General features: G+C 40.1%; 1 pseudogene across 1 annotated transcript; it reads left to right on the top strand.

Moving 5' to 3' along the window:
• Window positions 1–868: 868 nt before the first annotated feature.
• Window positions 869–9,577, top strand: LOC110048862 (uncharacterized; annotated as a pseudogene). Its single transcript, XR_016201245.1, has 6 exons — window positions 869–1,241; window positions 1,388–1,502; window positions 1,829–1,951; window positions 2,097–2,219; window positions 4,980–5,525; window positions 8,616–9,577. The product of XR_016201245.1 is annotated as an uncharacterized LOC110048862 (transcript).
• The last annotated feature ends 5,548 nt before the right edge of the window (window positions 9,578–15,125 follow it).

Genomic DNA, 15,125 nt, shown 5'->3' with positions numbered 1-15,125 from the left:
ATGCTGAAATAGGTTGCAGTATTTTAACCGAAACTTCAAATGAACCCTTTTTTAGTCATTGAAAACAAAGATTTTTATATTTTTATCATGCCTGACTACAAATACGCTATTTTTAAAACTATTATCTTAGCAGGCGACACTCGACGAACTACGAGTGAGTTGCCAGTGACCCATTTTTAAAGCAAAATTAATTAGAAGCTTGGAGACAAAATACTTTATATTTTTCACTTTTTGCAATCCGATATTGACGTCAGGACAGTAACGTTTTCCCACCTGCTGAATTGGTCGATTCAAATTTCAGTCGCACCAGCCGTATGCAAGGTAATTTCTACAATCTTGGTTACGCTTAATGCGTATAGTTGTTAAAATTTAATTGGGAAAAAAATAGCGAAATCACACGCTGAACAAATCATGCTCACAATTGATCATTTTTTAATTTGCGGATCCAAGAAAAACAAAGCCTCTTTTCCTTAATCAGGAACTCCGCTTTTAGGCTTGACTACATCTATATATTATTAATTATGGAAAAAGGAAAGTTCCTCGATTATCGTCAACTATATGATTCAGCTCGCTCAGTTAAGCCTCATAACGCTGTTTATTCGTGGAGTTCTTTCTGTTGAAAAGACACGTTTATTGCGTTATACGCTTAGCTATTTAGGTGCGGCATCACATGATGAAATGACACACCAGTTTATTTAAAAGTATTCCACATAAATTAGAATTAAAAGTAAAAGTAAATATTATAGTACATGAATAAAAATTTTAGAAAGTTTAAGACAGGTTCAAAGTGGCGGACAACTGACGAAGCTCTAAGAGCGAAATATGTTGCGAGCTACCGAGTTTTCCAGGCTTTATACAGTTTGTATATAGTTACTTTTTTTGAAAGATTAAGTGCGTCGAATGTGAATAGAAGACGTGATGTCTTCTTCTTATTCTTCTCGTTAATAAGAATGTCTTTCTTATTATTTTCAGGTCTCTGTCGTCGTCTTAAATTCTCCACCAAGATTGATGGATATGATCTACAATTTCACGTAATAAAGACATTTCATCTTTCTATTTATGTGGGACCATCAGTGCGTAGTGCCTGTACTCATCGATGTATAATGGACCCCGTGTGTGTATCCGTCAACATCGGCCCACCAACTAACGAGAAGTTTATTTGCGAGCTTAGCGATTCAGACCACATGAAACACCCTGAAGATCTTAAAAAGCGGGAAGGCTTTCTGTACATAGGCACTGAGGTGATAAAATTACTCTGACTAGAAGATATCTTTTCGTATTTTTTGTTTGAATTGTGACCTTAGATATGTAAGCAAATTTTAGATATAAACGTAAAAGCACTTCTGACAAAGAAACAAACTGAAGAGGAGTACCTTGTTCTCATCAGAACCCGTGCTTCAGTAACCCATGCCTTCATGATTCAATTTGTCTGAACGGATATACGGACAAACAGTATCTCTGTAAGTGCCGAACTGGTTACACTGGGGAACAATGCGAAAAAGGTAAGGCTAACAAAGCTTTTTTGACGCTTGCGTTTGCTAATTCAAGCAAACTCTATTAACACTGTGACTGTATCATGACGATAATTTCTGAGACTTTCTTTGCAAGACGTACATAACCCGTATAGTTAAAATGGATGATTGGAAATTTGTTTCACAACTTTCAGAGTCACTATCTGTGAAAGCAGTTTGGACGGATCTGCCTTACAAAAATGTCGCTTATTTGCTAGAAGTTCTCCATCAGTTTTAACTAATATCTGAGGCTGGGTCCAGAGTCCAGTGTTTATTTTGCAGTTGCCCAAATATATTAATTTATTATCTCTGTTTAGATATCGACGAGCGTGCTATCAAAACAGACAACTGCAGCCTCCCTGCAATCTGTAAAAACACTGAGGGATCCTTCAATTGCAACTGCAGGGATGGATTTAGTGGAGATGGCATCAATTGTACTGGTAACTATAAATTTCGTTTCAACTGTTTGTGAACAGGTGCTATTTCTTTCGACACGATGGTAAATTAACAATGATAAGGAAATCTTTTGCGCAGGGGTGTAAATAAGACCTACTTACCTTCAATCCTTTACCTTTGTTTGATGAGATATCGATGAGTGCGCCATCAAAACAGACAACTGCGGCCTCCATGCAATCTGTAGTAACACTGAGGGATCCTTCAATTGTACCTGCAAGGATGGATTTAGTGGAGATTGCATCAATTGTACTGGTAACTATCAACTTCTATTCCATCTATATTTGAGCAAATGTTGTTTGTTAAATCATGACGATAGTAAATATATTGATAACGATAAAGAAATATTCTGCACAGGGGTGCAAATAAGAGCAAAATGTTCTGCTAAACTTTCTGTCAACACACCAATATTTGTTCGTCTTTACCTAACTTCTTCGCCCCAAGTGGTGCATAAGGTGTCAACATTCTGTCGCCAACCAGCTCTGTCGGCCGCTGCAGTGGACACCTAGCTCCAGCTCCCCCATCCAGCTCTTTTTCTCTCCTTCTCTGCTGTTCTCCTCCATGTTGTCCTGGTTCTATCCCCAGCCTCCGGTGCCCTTCTGGTGTCCACGTCATTGCAGTCCTACAGCCATTGTCATATCCTTTCGTCATAATGTGTCCGATGAACTTCCATCTTCTCCTTCTGACATCTTCTCTAAGGTTTTCCATCTTGGCCATCTCCATCACTTGTTTGTTGGTGATTCTGTCCTGCCGGCGTATCATAAGTATTGTCTAAGGCATCTGTTTTGGCAGACATCGATGTTATTTTCGTCACATTTTGTTCATCTTCCATTTTTCGCAACCATACATCAAGAATGGTTTAACCAAAGTCTTATATTGTCTGATTTTGGTTCTTAGGTGACGCTGTTAGTGCTTCAGATCTTCCTCAATCTCATAAATACCCCTCTGGCTTTGACTACTATATCGTGGATGTCTTGTGTGCCTCCACCTTCCTTGGAAACTGTAGCTCAACACCCTCTATCCCTTGCACATTCACTTCCCCTACATCATTTTTTCCGAGAATTTGTTCCTAGCAGCTTGCATTTCTCTACATTGACTTTCAATCGCACCTTTCCTGCTTCGTGGGTCAGCTTATCGGTCTTTATCTGAATGTGCTGTTTGATATTAGGGCAACATCATCTGCAAAATCGATAGCTTCAATCTTCCAACTTATTCCGGTGCTACTCTCTTGCGATGTCTTTCTCGTTACCCAATCAAGAACCAGCAGGAACAGTAGACCAGACATATCACAGCCCTGTTTCACGCCTGTCCTGATCTTGAACCATTCTGTTGTGTCCTCTTCATCCACTACAGCTCATTCAAAGTCGTTGTAGAGTGCCTTCACCATGCTAATCATCTTGGATGGTATACCATAGCTTTGCATAATCAGCCACAGGCTTTCCCTGTGGACTGAATCGAATGCTTTTTCAAAGTCCACGAGGTGGACGTGCAATGCGAACTGACACACTATTGACTGCTCTAGTATATTTCTAAGTATAAAAATTTGTTCAGTAGTTCCTCTGCCTCGCCTGAACCCCGCCTACTCCTTCCCGAGTTTCGACTCGACTCCGCTTCGAATCGATCCTTTCGGTCACTATTACCTTGCTGACGACTGGAAGCAACGTGATTCCTCGCCAGTTTTTACATTCTTTCAGATTACTTTTCTTCCTTTGGAGGCAGCGTGGCCGAGTGGTTAGGGCGCCGGCCTTGAAATCCGGAGGTCGCGGGTTCAAGTCCCGCTCTGACCACTTAGCTGGAGTTGTTTCTCGGTAGACCGTAGTTCAACTCCTCGGTCATGCTTGTAAATAGCCAACTGGTCTTCATCCCGCCGGTTAGGATTTTTAAGCCTATTACGTTTAGTTGATATATTTGTTTTCTTCATTTAAAGTGGCATGCCTGTGAACTAGCTAGGTGTAGCTAAGCGCATTGACCACTATAAACAACCACATTTGAACATTTTTTTTTTTTCGGAAGCTTAACTTAAGAAGATTTTTCACCCTGTTTCGATCGCCGTCCTTATGTTGATCAGTTTTCCTTTGCTTCTGTTGACTTTTCTGAACTTTGTCTTCGGACAATCACGTCTGTGGAAGTTTCTACATGGACTTGAGGCTGTGCTAGCGGAGACCGTATGATTCGAAAGCTGTGTTCACTTGTATGATTGTAATACTAGTTGTGTTTACCCTAATTCTGTGAGCTTATGTAAACCTATGAGCTCGTCTATAATTAAAATTTTGTTGTTGTTGTTGTTGCTTGGATGTCTCTGGTTACTCGAAAGAGTCTTGTTTCACATTCGTAACATCAGCTGCCTCTTGTCGTTTCTCAGAGAAGTCTTCCTTTGTTTGCTCGTCAGCCTCATCTGTTGGTGCATATGCAAGTACCAATGTAGTGTAGAATCTTGCTTTTATTATCCTCTCATCTATTGTTGTCCAGTCGATTAAGGCCTTTGTTGCTTCTTGTGACATCATCATTGCTACGCCTTGCATGTGTCGATAGTCATCTCGCCCTGAGTACAGGACTGTTTCACCAGTGCTTAGCTGCACTGTACCAGCTCCAGTCCATCGGCACGTGCTTATTCTCGTGATCTGGATTTTCATGTCCTTCATCGCTTTCGCAACTTGAGTGGATTTCCCCTCACTATACATAGTTCTCACGTTCCAGTTCCCTATTTTCACTTGAGTTCTCGGGGTCACTAAAGTTTAGTTGGCCACTGGCTTTTACCCAGCTAGGTCATACTTTGCTTGCTTAAGCAAGGTCCCACACCGACCCCAAGAGATGACTGATTTAGTGTGCTTGAGGTTTCGGTAATCTAATGCCTTTTAATTTTACTGGGATGGGTGACTGGCCTAACACTCAAGCCCCAACCTGGAGAAACAGGGACAGTTCTTTGTCGAGTTTCTACCCCTCGACCAATCTAGCAAGGTTGAACCTACAAGCTGATTGAACTTCGCAGTTAACTTTGTTATCTTAATTACCCAGCTTTCAATGCGGTCTTCACAAATCTCAATGCGAGTGGAAGGCATGGTCCGACAACACTTGGTAGTCACTACACAGGTCAGGATCATGACGATCAAGTTACATTGTCCAACGGTATTCAACAGTGGACTGTGCCCTACACTGGTAATTATCGAATAGAAGCGATAGGAGCAGCCGGGGGATACGATACCGGAAACAAAAGTGCGCAATACCGCGGAAGAGGTGCTAGAATGATTGGAACTTTCAGCTTATGCAAAGGTTAAATCATTCTAATACTTGTTGGTCAGGAAGGAGGAATTAACTACGGTTACTCTGGTTCTGGGGGCGGTGGCGGAACCTTTGTGGTGAGAGAAAGCAACACGTCTTTGATAATAGCTGGGGGTGGAGGAGGCGTAGCGAGGGTATCCTCAAGACATGCGGGACGTGATGCCAGTACGAGCACAACCGGGAACCCTGGGTACAAGTCATGGTTGGGAGGTAGCGATGGTCATGGAGCACAGATTTCTAATGATGAATTTTTTTTTGCGTAAGAACATATTTTGTTATCAAGTTCGCTTTAGCAACATCGGGTTTTACAGAAATCTCATCTTTGATCTCATAAACAAAATACTGTTAAACATTTTTGCTCCATAAAATTCATCTAGTCACATTCCGGACCAAAAATTAATAGTCGGAAACATCCGCTTTTTTTGTTGTTGAAATTTTGTTTGCTCTATATCCTTTCATATGTTTTTAATAAGGTTTTTATTTATTTTGGGGGAGATAAGTATCCATCATCTAAACTAGCCTTTCTGGGCAAAGTTGAAAACAAAGGAATGAAAGGTTAAAAATACTTATTAGTCGCGCTCGGTTAGCTTTATGTTATTGTTTGCCCAGCCTTGTGCAGTAAGTAAGTAATTAAGTAAGTAAGTAAGTAAGTAAGTAAGTAAGTAAGTAAGTAAGTAAGTAAGTAAGTAAGTAAGTAAGTAAGTAAGTAAGTAAGTAAAGACTTTATTTAAAGAGGGTAGCACTAAAATGGTATAAAAATACTAACAAACCAGTGGCCCTCTACAAATTGATATTCGAGTGGGAACAGTTTCGAGTCCTTTCGAGGAGTTTATAGTTTCACGGGTCAATACTACCTTAATGTTAGAATATCTCTATCACACAAATTAATTTCCAGTCGTTGGGAACAAGTTGTGGTCATCCTGATGGTATATACGTTACTATAGCCATAATACAACTAGCTGATTAAGCTTTAATTTTTGCTTAAAATGCTTATGACTCACAGCAAACTCAGCGACCCCATTTTGTTTTGCCAAGTTCAAAAAAATTATGTGAAGGGGGCTCTGCCCTCCCTCCCCCTTCGGGATTGATCATCATAACATCGTTAAAATAGCTATGACACATTTCCTGATTAATGACAGAGCGGAAGAATTAGCCAAGAACAAAAAATGTGGACGAGTCTCATCTCTGAGGCGTCATTTCTGAGATTTTTAACTAAGCGTGAGGTCAAGATGACTCTATATTGGCCAAGTTCTTTTCTTTTGCGGGTTGTGGATCGAGACGCTGTTGAGGTCTATCAAAACGAATAGCCCTTATTATATGGCCAATTCTGTGAGCGGGCAAGCCAAATCCTGCGCTGTCATTGGCTACCCGAGCGGGCGAGATGGAGCTATCTTGCCCGCTTGAGATAAAAGCGCTGTGTCCCGCAAGAAAAATTTCTCCGAAGCACCAAAATTTTCATTCGTAATTTGTGCCGTCAAAATATTTTCCGTGACAGTGAAAGATTCCTAGTGGTCTCTGTATCAATGGAATTGGAAAGCGAGAAAACTGAAAGCCTCAACGAGAATGAAAAAATAAAAAAATAAAAAAATAGAAATAGAAATAAAAATAAAAACTATTGACGAATTCCATGAACGTATTTTGCAACAAAAAGTGACAAACACCGTAATTTAATTAAGTAAGCCCAAAAACACAAAATGACATGAAGGCATGGAAGCGATTTTATTTCCAAGAAAACGAGAATAGGGAACTGTGTGACATAGCTGAGGAAGAATTGATTTTGCTGTTGTGTAAACTTTTATGAAATCGCGAAGAAGTTAGACGGTACAGAGTACGAGCTTGTCAGTTTGACGTCTTTTCAACCGATTCTTCAACGCTCCTTGAACGACAGAGGTTCAAAAAATATATTATTGAGGGAGACAATTTCAAACTTTCAAAAGAAGTTTTAAGTGCCAAACGCCGACAACTTGAGCCGCAAACGCCGCCCGTGAGCTGACAGAGGCCGAGGAAGACAAGATTTTCGAGTGTGGTAAATCCGACAGCCTTGCAGCGCCACAGAGACGAGCAATAATTCTTCCAAGCGCCTAAGGATCGGCGAAAGCGACGGCCAGATGGAATGGACATGTCTTGCTCTAATGGGTAAACCTTCTTTAGAATATAAATGTTGAAAATTGAAGCCAATTTCAGAAATTTTTGAAGTTCAAAAAACTTTTCGAATTGGGCAATTTGCTTCCAGCGTTTTCGTACATTTGCTAATTCCGTTCAGCAGTTAGACATTTACTCGTCATTTACTGCATTCACCCAATCAGAATAAAGGTGCACGCGCCATTGATTTTTGCATGCAACTGGCTTCCCTTTCGGTCCTTGAAGATAAACAAGTACAAAGATCATTTTTTGGTGCTTCATCCCATATAATAAATCCTTTATTGACCAAGCTTGTTCGGTCAAGATGGCTGGATATTGGCGTCATTCTTTTTTTTGCCCAAAAACAAACAAACAAACAAACAAAATACTTGGCCAATATCCAGCCATCTCTGACCTCACACTTGGTCAATAACCCATATATTTTGACCGAACATGCTTGGTAAAAAAAAAATATATATATTTATTCAGTTAGGCATATGTAACACCATTTTTTTCGCGGGAAACAGTGGTGTATCTCGAGCGGGTAGCCTATCACATCACAGGGTTCGGTTTTTCTTACAGCTTATGGAGTTAGCCAAATAGGAAAAAGCCATATCGTCCCCAATAACGGTCCCACAAGCGACTGCGAATGAGACTGGAATGAATGGAAACGAAAACAAACTGATTTTTTTTCGCGCAGTTTTTTCAAACCTCGTGGCAACTGGGAAGTGCCGAAAGAGAGCAATTGATGGAATTTCAATGTTTCTTTCAGCATTACACCTTGCAATCCAGATTGCCTGGAGTAATTACTGAATGAAAAATAGTACGGGAATGCTTTCAGCAAATCTAACAGAAATGAGTCGCAATGAAGATTAATTTTTTAGCTTTTAATTCCCGATAAGTCAGTCTGTGGTCAATTTCAAGGAAAATTTTATACAACCAAACATTTGGATTTTAAGATTTTGCCTTTCGGAGTGTACCCTATTCAAACATCATGATTTGATTTCAACTGTGGAACTCCATTATAGTCTATAGTTCACTATAGTGAGCTCAAATTTTCTAAATATACATTCCTTTCTTCTTTGTCATTGTACGTTTAACTGTGAACCAATGACAATATTTTTGTATTACATAAAACGTTGTAAAGAGATAATAAGATAATGGTACTAAGACGCATGAAAAACGACCTTTCAAAGTAAAATGCTGCTTGAATTTAGACACAGCAATGAGGCTATTTTCTTCTTTTTCTAGGTGGTGGTGGTGGTGGTGGGTTCTACTCCAGTGGAAGAAGTGGAATATTGGGTGGTGAAGGAGGTGAGGGTTTTCTTCAGGGAGGAGTTGGTGGAAGAGCCGTGGGATACAGTGGTGATGGAGGATTTGGTGGTGGCGGAGGTTCTGGTGGTATATTTAGAAGGGAAGGTGGTGGTGGTGGAGGAGGGTACTCTGGTGGAAGCATTGGAAATAATGCTGAGGACTCCTGTGGGGGAGGGGGAGGATCTTACAACACCGGAACAAATCAGGAAAATCACTGTTGTTTCAAAGCAGCAGGCCATGGTCAGGTGACCATTACATTGCTGTAGAAGCAAGCAAGGTTTAGAACGACATACTTGTAACTATACCAGATTTAAAGCGAACAAACTAAAAAAGAGTTGAGCGTTAGTTGTGAGGCATTAGAAAGGTAATCCTTTCGAAATGGTTTGGCGCGAGTGGAATTCTACGGACTTAGTGTCAAACTTAACCTCGCTTCATGTATTTCATGTTTTACAAAATATTTAGTTTTTCTTAACAGCCTTCCAAGAAGAACGGTTTTAGCACTGTGGCTTTAATTTTTACATAATCATTACTTTATCTTTGATTTTTGAAATTCCACTTAATTTTTTTAGTGCTACGCTCCTGCCCCGAAACATCGAATCTGAACTTCCTCGTTTCCTTAGTTTTTCAGCTAGCGTAATTAATTTCAGACAACTAATATAAAGATTAAGCCAAGCCTAAAAGCGGAACTATCGATTACAATAAGTTAACCTGGCTTGAGCCTGCAATTCAATGGAAAGCCAGACCTGAGCAGCAGTCAACTTTTAAAATGCCTGACCTCAATTACGTGTAAACTTGGGCCAGTGATATGGTCACGTGATACTGCTCAGAGGATACCATGTTTTGACAGGTGTCAGTTGACCTTGACATGGATGTCCAATATCAAAGATGTAAGCTGTAAACCGAGGCTGAATGTCTTTGTCAACCTATTAGCCGGAGTATGGCCGCCATGTTGCATGACTGTCGTGCATACGCGCCACCATCAATTATGTACATGTATTTTGCCTTCACTAGATGTATACAGCCAAACACAAGCAAAAGTTATGAGGTATGGGTGCATTTGGTCAGCCAAACCGAGACATGTTTTAATTGACACTTCAATAAGATTTTTTACAATAGCTACAGAAATTCTCGCACGCTCATTGGCTAATTTTTATTGATAATAAGCGACAGACATATAAATTTATAACATATGCAATGTTGACGCAACACGAAGCAAGAGCACACAATTTGTCATTGTAACGGACAAATTAACGTCAGTTTTTCATGAGTCTGTCCTGTTATTGAAAAAAAAATTGATAAACAGTATAACCTACATGCACCAAGCTGGACACGTGCAGTGTCTGTGAACCCAAAAATATAGGGATCGAGTACACCTGACCAAATGCAGTCGCAACTAATGAAATCAAATAACAAATCAAAATCAATGTGAATCTTCCTGTACATGCAGGGTTTCCTATAGACGCAGAAAAAATTAGATCATGTGGCAAAAGGGAACGTTACTACGGATGTGCTGTTAACTCAGTCTCGGCGTGCCCAATCAATGAAAACCAATCATCAATATAATCCATTCCATTCAATATAATAGATAATAATTAATCGATGAGTAGTGAGTAGCGATTTTAGACAAGACCGCCAGTTCCACAGGCTATACAACAACTCTCATCATCATTTACTGAATTGAGACAATTTGTATCTTTACTCTTAAAGATTTATTTAGATTGCATTGTAGTTTTTCAATATTTGTTAACAGTACCCTGTAATATAAGCTACTTTTCATTTTTTTTTCCTCAGGTCGGTGTTAATATCCCATCCAGAATGCCTCTCTAGAGCTACATGTAGCTACCGATTTTAATTTTTCCCTGGTGTCGTCACAGTAAATCTACAGCTCCCCCGAGGAGGATCCTCATATAAGAAGGACGGGGGTACTCGTCCGAAATTTTGGAAAAAAAAAACGTAAAAGGTTCTAGGATCCTGAATAAGATACGCGTCGAATTAGCCATAATCATCTCTTATCATATGACCCGTACGGCCCCGCGCGCAATTTCCTTGGAAAACCATAAGAAAGGAGGGCCGTACGCGTCGAGGTGATAGGGCCGGAAAAGCACTAGGCCCTACTAGAAATGCGTACGGTCTACTAGAAACTCGATGCGAGTTAATGATAAAACAATTCTGTCGCTGCAAAATTTTGTTCTCCTCAAAATCAGTGATGAAAGTGAACATTCTGAGAGCGAATTTTATTATCCAGGCGAACTGTCCGATGCAGAACTACTTCAGTCGCCAACTCACTCCGAAAGCACAGGAAGAAAGTCAACTCTCCTCACAACTGAAGAAGTTCACAACTTTCTCAGAAGTCAACAACAAGCAAACCGGCGGTCAAGAAAACAACTTTTCCGGATAAATTGTCCAATAATTAACCTTCGGAATAAGCAAACAGTCTTAAGGCGAAACTTCTTTCAGTGGAAAGCATCAAGAATTCATCGTGGGTCAAAAGCAAGAAAACCGGCAACACGACGAAAACAAAGTACGATATAAATGTTTTCTTCGAGTTTCCAGAGTTGTGAGAAGCGAAATCACAAACACACCTTGTGTACAGTAGGATAAATTGCTCTGCAGTTTCTACATCAGTGTTGTTTGAAGACACAAAACTGAGTACGAACACAAGTTCATCACCGTACAGTTCATCCAGATAATAAAACTCGCTTGTGTTTAATAGTGTAATTTCGATTCCACTACACAGCAAAGCCAGCAAAGTCAGCAAACCCAGCCACTGTCTGCGGGAGCCAACATCGGAGTCATTAATATTCAGTTGCTGGTTCTTCCTTGCTCAAGAGAATCCAAGAGGTCGAAAAATCGCTTGAAACGCCGACATTTTCTTGAGTCTGCGGACGAGGAAGATTTGTGAACAATTTCAGTTAAACGTGAAGCGAACTTTTGTCACTCGCTAAGTTTTTGATGCTTTTGACAAATTTTTGACAGCTTTATGTCAACTTTCTGTTGGTTTTTTAAACAGGTTAGCCAATCCCGTTAGCATGAATTGTAGTTGAGGACTTACATTGAAAAACAAAAATCAGAAAGTGCGTCGTGTTTTTCGATGAATTGTGTGTTCCTTGCTCGAACGCAAAAAAATAAACGACAAGTTTTTATTGCGGAATCTTAATTGTAGTTGTTCCGCGCGCGGCCGTCTGATGTTATGTAATCGCGTCCTTTTTAGGTTCAAACTGAATTTTTTAAATTTCCAGGTCATATAATAAAAAGCTTATTGACTGAGTTAGGTCTGGCCGAACGGGAAAATATTTGGCTCAAGGTCAGGACGTCGGTCCGTACGTCCTGACCTTGAGCCAAATATTTTCCCGTTCGCCCCCCCCCCCCCCCCCCCCACCCCACACTCAGTCAATAAGTACATAATATCCAACAAACGCGAGTGGGATAGTTCTTTAATTAAAAACGCCCCCAAAATATACAAAATAAAAATAAAAAGTGCCAAAAAAAAACACACGCACGCTTGCCATATTTTGTAGAACATGGTGTTATGGCTCATCAGTAGACCATGATGGCTAAGCCTGCAATGAAAACTCTTGAATTGCACTATCTAATGATCCAGTTTTTAATAAAAGTTCGTATTATATCCTCGCTGTCTACTACTAAGCACATCGGGAAACTAAGGTATGGGAATTCGATTCGTGGATAGAAGTGTTAAGAGGTAGACATCGAGGATAGCCACAGGAACAAAAAAAAAAAGGGGGGGGGCGGAATCGTCAACCAACACCAGTGGTGGAAGGTCTCGGCGGTCTGGGACACAGCGACCGAGTGCCATAAGACAGAGAGAACGGGACCACGCGGTCTAAACTATTTACCGGAAGATCCCTCAAAGCAGTAATACGTCCCAAAGAACCGCTGAGTATTTTACTGGTAGTTTCTCGATGCGCTAATAAGTTATTCAGTGAGAATTAAGAATTCTTTATTGATAAATGGTAAATGCCAAAAAAAAAATCATGCCTAGTCATACGTCTGGACTTATAATTTCATATAACTAACTGCTATAAAAAGCTAATTACAAACTATTTACAAATGTATGAATAACAATTAAATAAAATTGAAAGGCATCTGTTCACAAAACAGTGTTTATGACGTTCAGTTCTGACGCGTGGCAGGATGTAAGGGTGTCCCCTTTTCCTTAGACTCCTTGATCTCTGGGGTGGAAGCAGCTCATGAAGAGGATGAGTACTACCAGTAGTTATCGTATCCCATAGTAGCCTACCTTTGATTCTAATTACATCAGTTATGGGTGTATATTTGCTGGTATAACCATAACGTAGAGCCCGCTTGCAAAACCTATCAATTTGAGAGAGATATTTACCATAGTGGGCGCAAGCCCACACCTCAATTGCATAGGTGAAAAGTGACATTATAAGGCTGTCAAACAGCAGTGGCGCAAGCCCACACCTCCTCAATTGCATAGGTGAAAAGTGACATCATAAGACTGTCAAACAGCAGTGGTGCAAGCCCACACCTCCTCAATCGTATAGGTGAAAAGTGACATTATAAGGCTGCCAAACAGCAGGTGGCGCAAGCCCACACCCCCTCAATCGCATAGGTGAAAAGTGACATTATAAGGCTGTCAAACAGCTGGTGGCGCAAGCCCACACCTCCTTAATCGCATAGGTGAAAAGTGACATTATAAGGCTGTCAGACAGCAGTGGTTCAAGTCCATACCTCCTCAATCGCATAGGTGAAAAGTGACATTATAAGGCTGTCAAACAGCAGTGTAAGCTCTTGAAGTGAGTAGCCGTAGTATTTATAAACTCTAAGGATGTACAGTCTAGAACTCGCTTTGCTATGCATGTTTTCGAATTGAGTGTCTCAATTACATGGATCTTCATTGACTGTAACTCCTAACAGCTTTAGTTCACCCTTTCTAGCTATTCCATCCATGGACTCTGGGAGGGGCATCTTTGTGTTACCCATAAAAACCATCTCAAAGGTCTTTTTCATGCCAACCTTTGATGATTGCTACTTCCTGATGTGATGATTCCAGTTCTGAAGCACTTTTCCATTCGCATCCTTTTTCCTCCTTAATGGATGTTATTGAGTTGGTGCAGAAGTCATTTTGCAAGCGAAAAGAACATCTGCAGCCTGCTGCCTCTTGCTTGTGTGAGGTAGGCTCATTAATCGAGAAAAGTATCACCACAGATTATAAGCAGTGCCCTTCCTGTCGCCTTCTTATTTCCGAACGCTATTGAAAAAGAATAAAAAGAAACTTACTAGATGCTGATTAGTCAAAAGAAAAACAGTAAATTCCAATGTCTTTCCAAAAGGTTTCCAGATATGCGCAAACTTGATGGGCTTTTCTCCGTAATGAAGATGATCACGCCACCACCAGTTTTCAACTTAAGATAAAAGAGGCTATTCATATTCAGGGAGAACAACCCTCTTTACATCAACAATTACACCATGTTAATAGTCTCATGTTAACGCTTTGCGTTATTCTGTTGTTACTGTTAATCACAATTAGTAATTTCTAATTATTACAAATTCAGCTTCCAATGCTTTGTACTTGGATTAACTGAGGATGGCAGAAGTTTCTGTCGAAACATGTTTTATAAAATCAAACGTTTTGCGGTTTTCTTAAAGTTCAATTTTACCAAATAAAGAAAACAAATCGACTTATTACATGCCTCTAATTGTGTTCATAACGCACTGAATACGCCGGGGACGTTATACAGGTAAACGAAACATGATAATACGATTCGACTAGAAGAAACAGCAGTTTTGATTCGTATTCAGTACTCTAAGTTACTCTGGTTGATAATCACTGGAGAATTTGAACCATTTACAAACTTTAAGAAATGTTTGTAGATCCTGAATTTACAGACTTTGTACCTGTCCTTACTATAAACAGAATGTCTATTAATACATTTACAAACATTTTGTTTAGTTTTTAGTTCTGCTTATTGCAAAATGTTTCTAAAATATCTAGCCTGAGAGGGTAGGACTCAAAATTTAGACTTTACAAAATCTTCTATGAATGTTTCTAAATCTACCACTTACAAAGCTTTTACACATTTAGCCTTATCATGTAAAATATCTGTAAATGAACTTTATTTGGTACAAGTTTCGAAATCTCTGCAAATTCAAGTCGCACGCTCGACATTATCAAATCTCTGTAAATTAGTCTCAACAGCGCCTTACCACTAACAAAGCAGGATAACGAAGGAATAATAGTATAGTAAAGACGTGCTGAATCCTGGGTACAATAGTCGAGGTCCACGGATTCGCGACCACTACACTCGATCCGGCTAAGTTGTAAGCTCGGGAGTGCTCCCATATAAAAAGTACGGCAGTGCTTGTCGTAGTTTTCAGGGGTTAAAAAAGCGTATTTGGTGCCTCATAGGGTATGCAGCCTCAAAAGCTCCAACAGCGGGAGCTTTTGCGATACCCTTTAAGGGT

The sequence above is a fragment of the Orbicella faveolata genome, unplaced genomic scaffold (assembly GCF_042242905.1).
Source record: "Orbicella faveolata isolate gen_17 unplaced genomic scaffold, um_ofav_v1 contig_34, whole genome shotgun sequence".
Taxonomy (NCBI): domain Eukaryota; kingdom Metazoa; phylum Cnidaria; class Anthozoa; order Scleractinia; family Merulinidae; genus Orbicella; species Orbicella faveolata.
This window is presented reverse-complemented; position numbering and strand designations above follow the sequence as displayed.